At 35.5% G+C, this 16,473-nt stretch overlaps 3 pseudogenes; all 3 read left to right on the top strand.

Moving 5' to 3' along the window:
- Window positions 1–1,419: 1,419 nt before the first annotated feature.
- On the top strand, window positions 1,420–6,428 carry LOC121223018 (calcium-dependent lipid-binding protein-like; annotated as a pseudogene).
- A 17-nt stretch (window positions 6,429–6,445) lies between these two features.
- LOC121223019 (receptor-like serine/threonine-protein kinase At2g45590) lies at window positions 6,446–11,444 on the top strand (annotated as a pseudogene).
- Window positions 11,445–14,972: 3,528 nt separating this feature from the next.
- LOC107911929 (probable carboxylesterase 8) lies at window positions 14,973–16,147 on the top strand (annotated as a pseudogene).
- Window positions 16,148–16,473: the final 326 nt, after the last annotated feature.

The raw sequence follows: 16,473 nt of genomic DNA on the forward strand, positions 1-16,473 counted from the left end.
TTAATTAACTAATTTATTTTAATTCAAGAGTTTTTAGATAAGTTTTTTTATATATAATATATCTAAACCTCCAAATGATGAAATGATTTTTTTTCTAATTTCACGGACGCTCAATTTAGTAGTCACTTGTATGTTTTAAAATTTCTAACATTTAAGTACACTTGATTGAATAAAAAAGTGAATAGATTACTTTAGGCTTGTTTGGATAAAATTTCAAACATTCTTAGTAGATTTTATTTTATACCTTCAAATAATTAAATTTTCGTTAAGGGGATAAATAAGTACAGTTTGACATTTTTGTGTATTATTTAGTTCTTTTTTTTTTTTACTTCGATCAATAATTTAACAAAGACTTTTTTTTGGGTGACCAAAATAAAAGCAAAGTAAAATTTGGGTGACCAAAAATGAATGTGCAAACATGATGTGCTGTGTACAGTTAACCGCTGTTAGAGATTTAATGCTTAAGTGACTAAAACAAAAACACCCTAAAAGTTAAACAACTAACTAAATAGTTTACCCAAACTAAAATGATGAAAGATAAGAATTAAAACGACTCGAATGTTAAATCAAAATTATATATTTTTCAACTCTATTCAGTAATGAATACAAAACAAATAATTTTATTTCAAATTTTCTATTTTTCTTACCAAAACGCACCTATAAAATAATTTTCATTTTTTTACATTTTAAGTTTTTATCTTTTCAAATCTCTTTTCACTCTTACTATCCCTTTAACTTTTCATAATATATTTAAAATAAAAAAAATTCAAATAATAACATTTCCCTTTTTAAACTAGATCATAGTGTTTGGAAAAAAAAAAACTAGATTCATAGGGCAAACTTTTTATCCATCAACTATTACTTTTGTTTTATGTATTAGTTTTCAATGCATTTTTTTTATCATACAAAGTTGGAAAGAGAAAAAAGGACTAAGAAATCTAATTCATGTCATTTAGGTATCAATAGCAAATTTTAATCCCTACCCTAATTTTCACTAAATTTTTAATACATCCATCATTACTATTCACATATAAAATATTTATTTTTAGGGAAAATTATTTATTTAATTAATTGTCAATGTTATGAATAATTATATATTAAAAATAAAAACCCATGAAACCAAGACCCGGCTTTGCGGCCAATTTTAATTAAAAATAAATATATTTTCATATATTTTAGAAAAGTAGGCACCAATAAAAAAAAATTCACTCGCCTAAATTTAAAATAACTTCCTGAACAGTACAAAATGAAAATACAAAATTCGGTTATTTGGAAATCACGCCCGGTAGATATTTATTTAATTTATTTCTCATCTAAATAATTATTACAGAAAACAAAACCGACAGACGCGTATATAAATACACGAGAAAATTCAATGCGGAAGATTTTAAAGGCAAAGAAATGAGTCTCTCTATTGTCTCTTCTCTTTCATTGATTCTCTCCAGTCCAGCCATGGCCTACATATAACTTGAATGCTTCAATCTTTTAACTTTTCATTGTTCTTTCCTGTCCCAACGCCCTCATCCAACTTGTTTGATAGAGGCGTTTTTTATATTTGAACCAAAAAAAAAAAACGATCACTGTTTTTTCTCCTACGCAGAGGAGAGATTAAATCACTGTTTCCGAATAATTTGGAGTAAGCTTTACAAAGAAGAGAAGAAGAATCCAAGTTTTTCTCAACGTAAATTGGTTTTCCTCTCTCTTGTTCGATCCCCACTTTTCATTTTGATTTAGTTTCCTTTCCTTCGCTCTCCGGTCACTACTTTATTGTACATCTTGGAGTTCTTTTTATTTGTTTCCTGAAGATATTTCTGTTGGATTCCAGGAAAATGGGGCTGATTTCGGGGATTTTGCTGGGGATAATCTTCGGGATTTCATTGATGGCTGGCTGGCGTCATATGATGAGGTACCGAAGCACCAAGAGAATCGCCAAGGTATGCTACTTTGCCTATCTCTGTTTCTTATTCCTTCAATTTAATGGATCGCAGTTCGTTAAACTTCTTGTTAATTTTGCTAGTTCCGTTAATTGTTCAAATGAGTTTCTAAAAATAAAAATCTAAAAAGTTGTTGAAAACTGGTTGAGTAATTCATTTTAATTTCCCTTGTATTACAAATCAGCTTGCCATGTTTTCAACTGTTCGCTTTGATTCTTTTGATTCATTTTAATAGTGCACTTAAATTTTGTAGTGTAGGAGGAGGTTGGAATTTAAGAGTCGGCTGAGTTGAAAATTGTGCAGAGCATTAAAGCAGTTGCTATATTATCATTTAAGGCCGGTGGAAAGTAGTGAACATCAAATTTGAGTCATGCCTAAACCAACATGGCCAGAATAGGGCTATTTTGAATTAAAGTTAGGCAATAGCTTTATAGTTGCCTTGCAACTTTTATAAATAGACTAAGTTGTTGAAGTTTAATTTCGGATGTTCATGAAGAAACCATGTGTTGGCTGAAGCATCTTCTAGGACAAGGATTTAAAAAAAAAAAACAAAAAAAAAAACTAATACGCCATTCTCATTTAAAATCTCACTATACCGAGGGGCACTGGCAGTAACAAGAAATTATCATTTTCTGTGGTTTTACCAGTATCTTCTTCAATGCCTATACTGTACAATGTCTCATGGCTGTTTTTAATATCATTGTTGAATGTGTATGATGAAAATGTGGATAAACATATTTCTCTTGCCTTGTTGTTAGGTAATGGATCTACATTTTAGTTGCCTTTAGGATGCTGAACCGTTCACCGGGTTATTAGACTGTGACTAATTCATTCTTTAACTTCAGATTTCAACCCTTATTGGATGCCCATTAATACACTATATTGGTCGTTCCTGACAGGCAGCTGATAATAAAGATCTTGGAGCTCTCAACAGGGTGATCTAAGAAAATTTGCGCGATAATTTTCCAATGGATATCTTTCCTGTCTATGAACAGGTTAGTTAGTGTGTCAGATTAATTAGTATTCCTGTTAACATCTCATAGGCTATTATATTTATTAGCATATATAACGTGAATCTTGTCATACACTTGATCAACCTTGAAGAAAACCAAATATCTCTCATTTCACTGTTAAGTGCAAATCTCTTTCTTCGCAAAATTGAAATTATTATTTTTCTTATATAACCTCGAACTAATTAATAACTAATGATTTTTTTTTCTTTGGAAGAGCAGTTCGTACTTGAAAAATACCTTACATTGACTTTACTAGTGGCCGTCTAATATGCATCTTACAGCTAGATACAAATTTTTAGGGACAAAAAAAGACTAGATTACCTCATTTTAGGCAAGAGAAAAGCCCTTAGTTTTATTAATACAGTTGTAATAGTTGCTTACCATCGTATGGTATGGTGGTCCTTTCAGGTTGAAGGCCTGAACAAACAAATTGAGCAAATTATGGCCACTGTAGCAGAGTAAGCTACTTGTTTTGGCAATTAGATTAATAGCAGCTGTTATTCAAGAAGGCTGAAGAGACCAAATGCTATCAGAAAGCCAAAAAGCAAGCACCGTAGCTTTGTATAACTGAGGGTAACTTGAAGCATAGATAAAATTAGATTTCAGGCTATCTCAGTTCTTTGATGTTGTGAAGGAAATAGTTTCACTTTTTTATTATGCAATTATAATTAAACATTTTATAGTAAAATAAATATGAACTTACATTAGGCATTTCAGATAATTCGAAGAACCCAATTGAGTTTCCTGTTTGCAGAATTTTTGGAAGGAGATTCATGAAGCGCGAAGTATCTGCTATAAGTTTAAATGGCTTCGTAATGATATTCAGTTATATAAAGTATGAGCTAACAGGTTATGATGTTCAATTTCAGCAGCATCAGCAGTCATCAAGAATCTGTTGAACCACTCTTGGAAGAATATCGACCTCCAGGAATTACTTCACTGAAGTTAGCAAATGTTCTCTCGCACTGTGCTCCCAAGGATAAGGTATGGCTCAATGAAAATGGACTTCATTCTGCTTTACTTGTATAACTGCTTCATCTTGCAGCAAGATCTAATACAGTTCATGACTCCTTCAATAGTGGTGTTTCCAATGTTCATAATACTAAGTGTCCTACACAAGCTAGATATACATAATATCAATATGCGTGTCTTCCTAGTTAATAATAATCATACTTAAAAAACTTTTAGGATTATTGCTCGAGTTGATTTTTAGAATTTATGAACTATTTTGAGATCCTCCTTTTAAGCATTCTTCCTCCCATGGTTACTTATTGAATGTTAGGGTCGTGTTCAGACCTTAAGAAAGTCAAATTCACAATGGATATGATTTCCGGTGGGTGTGATCCAAGATTATATTTAGGTGTTGAAAGCAACTTGTGCTCTACAATACCAATTCAGGTGGTGCATCAAACAACCTCCACAAATTTTCATGTATTGAATTTAAATGTAATATGTTTGACACCATACCATACCATATTCTTTTGCCATCTGTGGACTTGATTTATGAGACTAGATTTGTTTACTATTAGTCGTTGTTCGTGATGCAGTTAAAGGATCTTCAAGTTTTCACTGTATCGTGTTCATCTTCCAGCTTGCTGAACGAGATACCTGTATTCTCTGTATCGTTGCTCTCTTCTGAGGTATACCATTAAGTAATTTATGAATACAAGTGTAAGTGTTTATATATGTTTGGTTAATTAGAACATCAGAGTTTCAGAAACAACTGGTTAATTCAATGAATGATTCCTGTAGCTTGCTAAGTTGTAAATTAGTTAGGTTTACAAGTATAGATGATTAACAAGCAGTTCACACCATTTAGCACTCTTCTTTTAGATCGTTTAGGGGTTTAACGAGTGTAGATGATTGCATCGCAAACTCCGCATCAATTTAGCACTCTTCTCTTTTATATGTGTATTCATTCACTTTTGCTAAAAATGATATGTACAAGTGACTGAACAGAACTGCAAGATGTAAGTAGGAATTATTTAGGTCTGATAATCATCACCTTTCATGAAATTCACTTTTTTTTCCAACACCCAAGCCTAGAATTGATTACACTCTGAAGGCTGTTGGTGGAACTTAACAAGCAATTCCAGAATTCAGATATGATTATGTAAGTTTTTGTTTTTACTTGAACATGTTCATACACTTTGATTGTTTTGATATCTTAATTACACTCGTTAATATGTAGATTGTTCCACTTTTATCGTATTTTGTAGATACTGTGAACACAATTGTCACAGACATCTTCAGTGCCACATAGAATTGTGTTCCAATTGTGGTATACCAGTTGATACAAGGTAACTTTGAGACTTTGTCTCTTGCTGTTTCACCATTGTGGAAGGTTATACTGCAAATTTATGGGGAGAAGAATGCCCGAGTTTTTATTTGGTTCACTTTGCATGTCGAGATTTCTCGATAAGACTATCATTTCTCCTTTTGTTACACAGTGAATAGAGCTGAAACCGGAGGGAAAGCGACAGTTACAGTAGTCAAAAGCTAATGATTTGAAGAACATGGAAATGATTGGAAAGTCTGATCCTTATTGGTTGTATACATTCGACCTTGTTCAAGCGTTAAAACCAAAAGTCATCGACAACAACCTGAATCCTGTTTGGAATCAAACTTTTTAGTTTATTGCAGAATAGAGAGACACAGGCACTCACTGTAGAGTTTGAACCACGTCCCCTGTTCATCTTTGCAATGCTGTCATAATCTTGTTTCTACTGAATACCATGCTAAGTTGAAATTTGAGATTGGATTCATGTACATCTCTATAGTGTGCCATGTTCAGAGTCCCCTCTCCCTCCCTGTTTTGAAAAACAAATTGTTTGTTTTTCTTCGTCATTTTATATTCTAATTTATGATATATGTATTCGTTATGGTTAGTTTATGCAATGTTTATTATGGCTTCAAACAGTTTTTGACCAGGACATGGGCAGACAAGAGATTAGGAATTGCAAAATTCCGTTTGATTGAATTGAACCTGAGACTCCAAAGGAATACTCTGAATCTTCTTCCTCACTCATACACTAAAGTAAAAGATAAAGACAGAGGAAACTGCACCATAAGTACACCTTTTTTGTCTTTTAGGCTAGATCTTAAATTATGATGTGCTTCTGATTCATTAAGTCCAGTATATTGCCCTTTGTTTCCACTTTGTATATTTGAGTCTTATGTGATACCATGAGTGAATAGGATTAGTCTCTTATCTTTTCTGATTGAATAATCTATTTTGTATATGCAGCTTTGTACCATCAGTTCAACAGGAGGAACAACTGATGCTTTAGAGGAAGAAAAGAGGATCCTCGAAGAAAGAAAGAAATTGAAAGAAGCTGGAGTTATAGGAACACAATGGATGCACTTGATGAGCAGCGTCGTTGGTTGGATCTGTGTTGGAATGGTTGTACCGTATCGGTGCTCGGAGTTGGTGCTGGATTGGATTGTTGGAGTGGCCTTGGAGCTGTTGGCAGTGGACTGAGCAAAGCCGGAAAATTCATGGCAGGACCTTTACGGGGCATTCCAGCAAGAGAAGTGGAAGCTCAACTCCCGGTGAATAGCATCCACGAAAAATGGTGGTGCAAAGCCACTTTAACTTTCCAATGGCGATGCATGTGAATTTGGGCCTTTCAGTGCTTGCAACATGCAATGATTAATTACAAAACCGGTTATAATTACTCTTTGCTTGTGTTCTTTCTGGTGGTGGAATTCAATTCATAAATATTTGTTCATTCTCCAACATAGCGTTAGTTGCTTAGCCACTGTACCGAATCTTTGTTGAACTAAATATGTAATAATCGTTTGAATAACTAGATTGTTATCACAAGTAACTTGTGTGTCGCCTCCACTGCAGTTGTGGTCAGATTGCAGTCTGAAATGTTTTACTATTTCCTTGAGTTTGGGTCATGCTTGTTTGAACCAAAACTGGCCTGTTTGATGAGAACTGGTGAATACCAGTCTGGACAAAGGAGTTTAATCAATTTTGAGTGAATTGCTCTGAATGGTTGAATCACAGATTCATTTAAAATTCATATGGGCTAATCTAAAAAGTGTAGTAAAATTACTACAATTGTTAATCAGCCGCTGAACTAAATCTTGAAATTTAGTTTCATGACATAATTTGATCCTTATAATAATTTTATAAATTAATGCAGTGGTGCAAGTTTTATAAATTAACACAGATGACTGGCACCACTAAAATCTACTGTTAGTCCACAGCCGTCGCGAAGCAGAAAAATAAAAGTTGATTAATGTTGGTGCAGAAGATGAAACAAGAATGAAGTTATTGTCGAACGTGATCTTTTAAGTTTAGATCTGGTGGATAAGTTAAAAAGCGGGTTCAGCTTCAGTGCTTTGAGGCACAAATCAGAATTACTCATACTCTTTTCTCAGCTCATAAATAAAGGAAATATATTTCAACACATGTGAACTTACGTCCCTTACATTGACAGCAATGCCCATACTAATAATTAAGACTCAATCGGTTCTTAATTAAATTCTCTGTTCAAATATGTACTAAGGTAATTGATTGTAAATGGAGTGCAGAAAAAAAAAACTTTGTAATTGACTTCCTATAAATCAAAATTCATTAACCATTAAATTATCAAAATTCATATGAAAATCAGAATTAAATCTAAAGAATATAAAAAACGAAAGCAAACTATCACCCCAATCCATTAATGGACCCAAGAAATTCAAAAATAGTTATATAGGGCTTTGGTTAGACCCATTTCACTAAGCAGAAAGGATCATTAATACACCAGCTGGTGCAATGGCGTATAAAAAATACAGGGTTGCATGCCCGTGTCGTAAAGCACATTCTGGTTCTAATTTTGTTTGAAAGAAAGATCCGTTCAAATCTAACGAAATCCGTGAAGAAAAACCACCCTCCTTTGTGTCTACAAAGATCTGATTCAACACCCCTTCAATCTTTAGTGAAAAAGCTCCGTATCCACCCAAATCCCTCAGGGAATACCATCACGTTCCAACACATATTTAATTACTTCTAATGCCAATAAAGTAACTGTTGTTTTGGGTAAACAACAAAGATATAATAAATATTGAACTCATCGTTGGAGATCATCATCACATTCACATTAACATAGCGGCCTGGGAAATATCGCTGACCATCACGGGGGGTAGCAGCACAGCACTGCACTGCACCCAGCCAGCCAGTCAGTTAGCCAAAGCGACCCCGACAAGAGGGCTCGAACACTTGTTAACAAATATAAATATAGAAAAAAGTGGAGTGGAGTGGAACTCAACGGCATGAATGACTCACCCTCTCTCCTCTCTTACTCAACATTTTATTTACTTGTTTATTCTCTGACCTCTTCCTTTTCAACTCTACATTGCAAGCTGTAAACATCTTCTTTTGTTTTACTTTTATTTACTTTTATCCTTTTGTACGGTATGAATCCTTTACCGAGGTGAAATAAAAAAAAGTCAATTACTACTCGCCAAATTTACTAGGATACCCTTCCCCTTTTGCTCTACTCTTCAATATGATTTGAATAAAAATATTGTAATTCAAAATAATGAATAAGTTAGGAGATATTATATATTTTAAAATTTTGAATTGAAAATTAAATGGGTGTAGATTGAAGAGAAAAATTAGATCAATTGATTCAATAAATTACTCGAAACTGTCAAATAAATTATTTTAATTTTTAAATGAATATTAATTAAACTAAATCAACCAATCAAATGCTACTGAAAAAACAATTGGTTATGGGCATTAGAAAAAAACAATGTTAAGTAATGAAAGTAAATTATTTCATTAAAAATAAGGTTACAAAAATAGATGGTACTATAAAATTTAAAAAAAAAAGAAGAAGAAGAGTAGGCAATAGGTCAAAGCCATTAAGCCGTAGCCTTGGTAACGTATGCTGCACACTGTTTTTAACTAAAAGAAAAATTCAAAATAATATTATTAAAGAGTTGAAAATCCGAAGAAAACAAACAAGTACAAACAAAACAAAACGAGACACAAGATCCATTCTCGTCACGCGACCCCCGATGCGCGTTGCCCATTCCAACTTCCTTAACCCGCCATCAAAGGCTTCACAGAAGACAAAAACAAGTTTGTTTTTGTATACCTGATCCCACGTGACACCCCACACTCGTGCCATGTTCATCCCAATGGCTCGTTCATTCACGCTCAATAAAAAATTTCTACCTCCCATCAGCATCGCATCAGTTATCACTAAATTGACAATTAAACCCCCTCACTCAACGGTCACAATTAGATTCGTGACCCCTCCAACTATATTCCGACACGTCAACGTTCACACACTATCTGTCACCCAAACACTCCTCTTATCCCGACGCAATAAAAAAAAACAAAATTAAAACAAATTCTTTTTTCTAGTATTCAGTCAGTGGCAGAAAATTCTCCTTCTAAAGTCTAAACGGAGAAGAAAAAGAAAGCTAAATGCAATCTAACTTCGCTTAGGTTCCTTCTATTGCAATCATGCCATCACGGTTTCGCCTCCAGAATTTGCGTGGAGACGCCACCGCAGCACCACCGCCACTACATAAAACATACACCCTCCCCACTACTCGCTGCAGCCGTAACCATAACTATAAACTTAACCGTCTAACATCTTAATCTACCGGAAGCTCTCCCGCAACCGCACAGCTCCATCGAATCTCAAGCCATCGTCACTGCCGCGCTTCCATACTCCCTCCTCCGCCGCGCCACCTCCCCTTCTCCCCTTCAAACCGGTTAGGGCACGGTGGATCGGCTCAGTTTACCAAAGGAACTCTCCCCTCGTCCCCCCAGCCGCTCGCAGTCAAAGTTATGAACTCAACAGATTCATTGCAAGGAGAGCGGTGAGTTCCACAACGAACTCTCTCTCTCACGCGCCTTGGATTCTCCCTACATTGTTCCTCTCATTGGGTTCTCTTCAGATTCCAGAAGAAGAAGGTTCGTTCTGGTTACGAATAATGGAAAATCGGAGCGTGCAAGACGCGCTGCGGGATAGAAAATGCGAAGAGCTAATGGGTGGCGTAAAGATTTGTGTTATAAGCGATGTGGCTAAAGGGCTTGAGTATCTCCATCATTTCTGTGATCCGCCGGTATTCACGGCGATATTAAGCCAAGTATATTCTTTTGGATGAAGATTTCAACGCCAAGATGGTGATTTCGGTCTTGCTAGATGAAAACTGAGGATCTAATCGAAGGGCTGAAGCAGGTGAAGTTTGAGGAAAAAAGATGTAGAATAACGGATCATTTAGAAGAAACAGAGAGCGTTTGACGGGTCGAAGAAGGGGCGAGTTTGACTGTTGCTGATAGCCATAGATCACCGGAAAGCTGTGTGCTTAGAGTTTGATTCTAGCGTCGCCGGCTTGCACCGGAGGTGGACTGAAAAGGAGTGTATCTGAAGACTCTGACAAGGTCAGTGTGGAAAGTGGGAGAGATAGCTGGTCACAAAAAGGGTGGTTCAGAAGAGATTGGTGTGGAAGCAGGATCCTGGGTTGGTCGAATCGGGGAGAGTTAAAGACATGTAATGGAATGGATGGGAATGAATTAAAAAGAAAGACCAAAAGAATGGCTACTTTCCAAGCTCAGTCGATAACAAATGATAGTAAGGTTTCCAGTTCCAGCGTTGACATAAAAAGGAAAAGATTCGGAAGAAGGAGAGAACAGAAAGCCCAGAGAGTGGTGGAAAGAAGAATTTGTGAGAACTAACTAAGAAGAAGAAGAAAAAGAAGAAAAGGGGTCTTAGTTCCAGTAACAATGGAGAACTCTGGTGGCAAAGAGATGAAGAAATGTAGTAAGGAAAAAGAAAAAGAACAGCCGAGGCAGCATTGATTGGTGTTAGATGGATTTAGTGGTGAATTCAAAATCGGTAGAAGAAATAGCCAAGATTGGGCTAGTGGGGATATACCGAAGAGCGGTAGGATCAGTAGCACGCCGAGTATGAGGGAACCGTTTGTTATATTGCGCCTGAGTACGTGGTGGTGGTTTACTTTCAGAGAAATGCGATGTTTACAGCTTTGGGGTTCTGGTTTTGGTCATAATATCCGGTCGTAGACCTCTCCAAGTCACGGCCTCGCCGATGTCAGAATTCGAGAGAGCAAATTTGATATCTTGGGCAAGGCAACTGGCCTACAACGGGAGGCTTTTGAACTTGTTGATCCCTCTATTCATTCATTGGATAAAGATCAAGCATGCTTTGTATTACCATTGCATTGCTTGTCTACAAAGATCACCAAGCAAGCGGTCTACCATGAAAGAGATGTGGATATGCTTTCTGGTGAGGCAGAGCCACCGCATTTGCCTTTCGAGTTTTCGCCTTCGCCGCCATCAAATTCCTGTTTAAATCCAGGAAGAAGGCGCGGTGAGTGTTGTATTTCTTGATACTAGCAAGCCTTTTGATTTAACTGTAGAGTTTGTACCTAGCTGTAGGTCATTTTCATTACTTCTTGCTTATGTAGAACAAATAGTTGCCAAAATGGAGAAGAAGAAAAGAAAGCTGCTTACATTATCTCATAAGTGGGTCTCTTCTTGCTTGGCTTGTTCTTAGAAATGTATTTTTTTTTCTCCTTTCTAAGGTTTACTTGAGTCTAAAAGTCCCTTTTAACGAATGCTTATCAACATGTATGACTTAGGATTTTAGGATCAACCCCACTCCATTTGACCCTTGCTACCGATAATGCCGAGTTAGGAACCAGATTAACGGTAAATGTAAAGCTACAAAGACGTTGAGTTAAGGATGAAGGATCAACCCACTTCATTTGACCTTGATTAAATTTGCTCTGTTCTTGTGGGCTTAATACACTTTAATCCATACCTAAGGCTTAATTAACTGTTCTTTTTGCCCCTATAGGCCCCAGTGTATATATATGTCCCTTTTCCTTTTGTCATTTACCTTTTAGAAAGTAGCTGATTTTTGTTCCATGGATCATGAAATTCAGTAGCGGGGGACAACTCTTGGACCCGGACTTTTATTTTGCATTATGACACATTGATTCAATTATATAGTAACATTGGTGTCTTAAGATCTTAAAAACATTAGGTCCTGAATTGATAATAATGAAAGATGAAGCTCTATGTGTTAGCCAAAAACATTGGTGTCTCTTCTGTTATAAGAAGGTTCTTCTCAGTGTTCGTTATAGTGGTAGAAATTATACCCCCCTCCGCACCCTCCCCTCCCCCCCAAAAAAAAGCATGGAAAAAGTTATCCACGTCAGAATATACGCAGTTTGTTCCATCGCAAAAAGATTCTCAAACACTCTTAGGTGCCTTTGCTTTGGGTTTTGTAGCATAAATTTGGCTACGAGTTGAGATAGAATCTGAGGTCAGTCAGATTGAGAGAGTTGAACAAAGATTTGATTGCGATAGGAATGAGATTCTCTCTGTCGTTTTGGATGCCGAGTGACATTTGCTGATATGAAAAAGCTATGCCTATTAGGTTTAAGCCTTAAGATGAAAAGTTGAGAGTGATGAACATCTGAGCTCCTTTGGGCCTTGGGTGTGGGGCGTGACTGACTGTGACTGCAATTAACGATTATAATTGCGTTTAATGATCTGGCATGAAACAAAGTTGGGTGTTTCATTCCCAACAAGGGTTCTGTATTATTGGGCTTTTCACAATTTCAAGGTCTCGCTTTGGTTTTTTGCTCAAATGGGCCTTCACCGTTTGAGATGGATCCGGTTTAGTCCTTGGTTCCTCCATGGAATGTGCCTGCAATTCTGTTTGAGAAATGATGTTCTTCAACTTTTCACCTCACTCAAAGCTAAAATCTGAACCCCTGTTCTTTTACCATGATTATTTTCTTTCAACATTGCTTCTTTCATTGACATTTTGTTATTATTTATGTTTTGAAAATCAGTAAGAAGTCAAATTAAGTAAAGGCAAATTCATGGTTAAGGTGGTGAAAGGGAAATAGCAATTGAAAATCCCAGTAACTTGGATCTCTTAGATATTGAAAAAATATCAATCACATGGAGCCACAGCAACCCAAAGCGAACTTTGATCAATTATGTGAATGAGACAGATTGGCGAGAAAACCATGAGTTGCAGCATTTATGAAGAGTAAATGCGCTATGGTAACTACCCAACTAAACTGGTAGTTAGTTGCTCAAATCAATTGACTATTTTTACCTAACTCCGCTCCATCTATTATTACCATCCGGAACATATGACGACAGCATCTCATTTTTATAATTTCTAGAAATTTTAATTTCAAAAGGCTAGAAATCAGATATGTTAAATTGATGGAGTGGGTTTGGAGTTTAATTATACCGACAATCAGAGTATCTATTTTCTAATGCTTTTCCTTGATGAGGAAGTTTGATAATAAGAATGAAAATGAGACAAGAAGATATTAAGGGGAATATATTAATCCCATAAATAATAACAGTTCGTATTTGTGCTTGAGGCTTCGTTTGTTTCACTGTAAAATGATTTACAAAAAATATTTTCTGCATTTTTTTGTGTTTGTTTCATAGAAAACAATTTGGTCAACAGAAAATTATTGAAAATAATAAATATTAATATTTTAATAATAAATATTTATTACAATTATAGATATATTAATAATAAATGTTTTGTAGTATAAATGTTAAAATATACATACCATAAATCCATGTACTCTTCATAAATTTAGAATTTAGTCTTTATATTTTATTTTAAGAATTTAGTTAGTCCCTGTACTTTTATTTTCAATAATTTAGTCCTCTATTTTTCGAATTTGAAAATCAAGTCCAATTGTTAATATTGTTAAATTTTTTGTCAATTTTGTTGATGTCACATTTTCAAATAAAAAATACTCACTTAGTAGTCATGTAACTAAAAGATAATGTTGTATGAACCTGAATTTAATAAAATAATTTTAATATATGCAAAAACAATACAAATGTAAATTTATAGATATAAAATAAACTCCATTAAATAATGAAAAGATGAGAAAATCTCAAATGTATGTTTGTCTTATTGTAAACAACTTTTATAAAGTATTTTCAGGTAATATGTCAAATAATAGAAAATATTTTACACAGGTTCATCTAAACACTAGAAAATATTAGTTTTTCCAAAAAAGTAAATCATTTTCTAGAAATAATTTTAGAGAAGTCATTTTTAATAAAACAAACGGAGCCTAAGAGGAAAGAGATGATAAGAGAAAGATAACCCCATTGTAAAGGATCATACCTGGTCTTTTGCTTGGTATGGATTGTGTTGGTAATGTAAAGTGGGTAATCCTATACATTGGTTGAGAAAAGATTTTAAAGGAGTTTAACTATAGCTTTATCTCTAATTTTATTGAGTAATTGGGCTAAAGGCTCAACACATGCACACTATTGTCGTTGTTCGTATCCGTGTTAACACGTATCGTGTGTTTTTTAAATAAATTTTTTGTTCCTTTTATCATAAATTTTTTTAGTTACAGAAAATATTCTGGCTGTTGTAAAATATTTTTGGTTGAGGAAAATCGTCTGCTATTTTTTAAAATTGACACTGCTAATTTACTATTCTACCCCTTCATAAAACAATATCAATAGCAGACTATTTTCTCATTTTACACAACAACAAACAAACATCAATCTCTTCTTTGCTTTTCTTAGCTCGCTTGTTTTCTGTTCAAAAAAACTTTTTCGATCAAATTTCCAACCAAATTTCAGCTCTCCAGCCTACTTTTTTGAATATTTTGAGAAAACATATCAATCATGTTCTACCTTCTTTATTCAGGTGTACGAATATGAAGTACTTTGTTAACCTTGGGGGTGACGTCCACTACACAATTACATCGATTAGGACGAATTTACTTCTAAGATAATAATCTTTCACATCATAGTGATTACCTTTTTATTTACTTTCAATTTATTTCTATCAATGACAACTATTTATTTTTGCAATAGTATATTTTCAATTAACATATTTGCCTTTATATTATGATATAAGATTGTACTCTATTATTAGAAATAAAAATTTATTTTAAAAATATTAATTATTTATTAGACACAGTATGTAATGATATTTATTTCAATTAATAATTGTTCTTTTGCTACAACTTTTTCTTCATAAACCGCATTCTCACTAATCCCATTCGAGCTGTCTGAAAACCATGGAGGATCAATCCTCTACTTCAGCAACATCCATTGATCCCTTCAAGTTACTCAAAATTGTCCAAAATCCAGATGGGTCACTCACTCGACAATCTCTTTTCCCTTCAGTTTCAATTACAGAAGAAGAAAGCACCGGTTCCAACGCATCTCAACTCGCCTTCTTCAAGGACATCCCTCTGAATCCCCAAAACAAAACCTTCATTCGTCTCTATAGGCCACCAACTCCACCACCAAACACCAATCATAGGCTCCCTCTCTTAATACACTTTCATGGTGGCGGCTTTATCCTCTTCAGTGCTACTTCTCGTCCTTTCCACGATGCATGCAGTGTCAAGGCAGTTAAACTCCCAGCCGTAGTCCTCTCTCTCGAATACCGTCTGGCACCAGAGCATCGCCTTCCGGCTGCATACGATGATGCCGTTGAAACCATCATGTGGGTCCGGGACCAGGCGATGGACGTCAACGGCTGTGATCCGTGGTTAACAGAGTATGTAGATTTTTCCAAGTGTTTTCTAATTGGTTCCAGTGCAGGGGCAACATGGTTTTCCATGCAGCTTTACGTGCATTGGACATCGATACCTCGCCTGTGAAAATCATAGGGCTGATAATGAATCAGCCCTACTTCAGTGGGGTGGAAAGGACTGAATCGGAGAAGCGATTCGTCAATGACAGGATCTTGCCTTTACCAGCTAATGATCTGATGTGGTCCTTGGCTTTGCCCGAGGGAGCTGACCGGGACCATGAGTTTTGCAACCCGATGACGGCTGACGGGTTCCTTAAGGAGAAGATGGGACAGCTGACACGGTGCTTAGTGACAGGCCACGGAGGGGATCCACTAATTGACAAGCAGAGGGAGTTGGTGAAAGTGCTGGAGGCGCGTGGGGTGGATGTGGTGGCGGAGTTCGCTGAAGGAGGTTGCCATGGGATTGAAATTTTCGATCCGTTGAAGGCGGAAGCACTGCTTAAGAGCATCAAGGAATTTGTCGACACTTGCTGTCGGTGTGTTAATTATGAGTCTGCTGCTGCCAAATCAACCCTGTGAGCTAGGCTGCGCATACTAGCAACAATAACCAGTTCAAGATTATTGTTAAAAATGATAATTAATTATTTTTATTATAAATATTTAATTTGCTGCCTTTTGTCTCATTTTCTCTCTACTTTTTGTTACTAATATTGATTTATTCTGATTGGTGTTTCAGACTAACTATAATCTCCCTTTACGATGACATTAAAATTAATATATTGTTTTTTAAATTGCCATGAGACACCATAAAGACAAATCTACTGAGGATGGTGTTGCAATATTGGGACCATTAATAAATAGTCTAAAACTTCCCAAAAATGTAATTTGTGAGCATAATTTCCACTATAATCACTTGTACATCTTCCTTTGGATAAATTTCTTCTATAAATATTGGTCCAAAGATTTCATTTGCTACCATCCAACTTTCTT

The sequence above is a fragment of the Gossypium hirsutum genome, chromosome D11 (genome assembly GCF_007990345.1).
Source record: "Gossypium hirsutum isolate 1008001.06 chromosome D11, Gossypium_hirsutum_v2.1, whole genome shotgun sequence".
Lineage (NCBI taxonomy): Eukaryota > Viridiplantae > Streptophyta > Magnoliopsida > Malvales > Malvaceae > Gossypium > Gossypium hirsutum.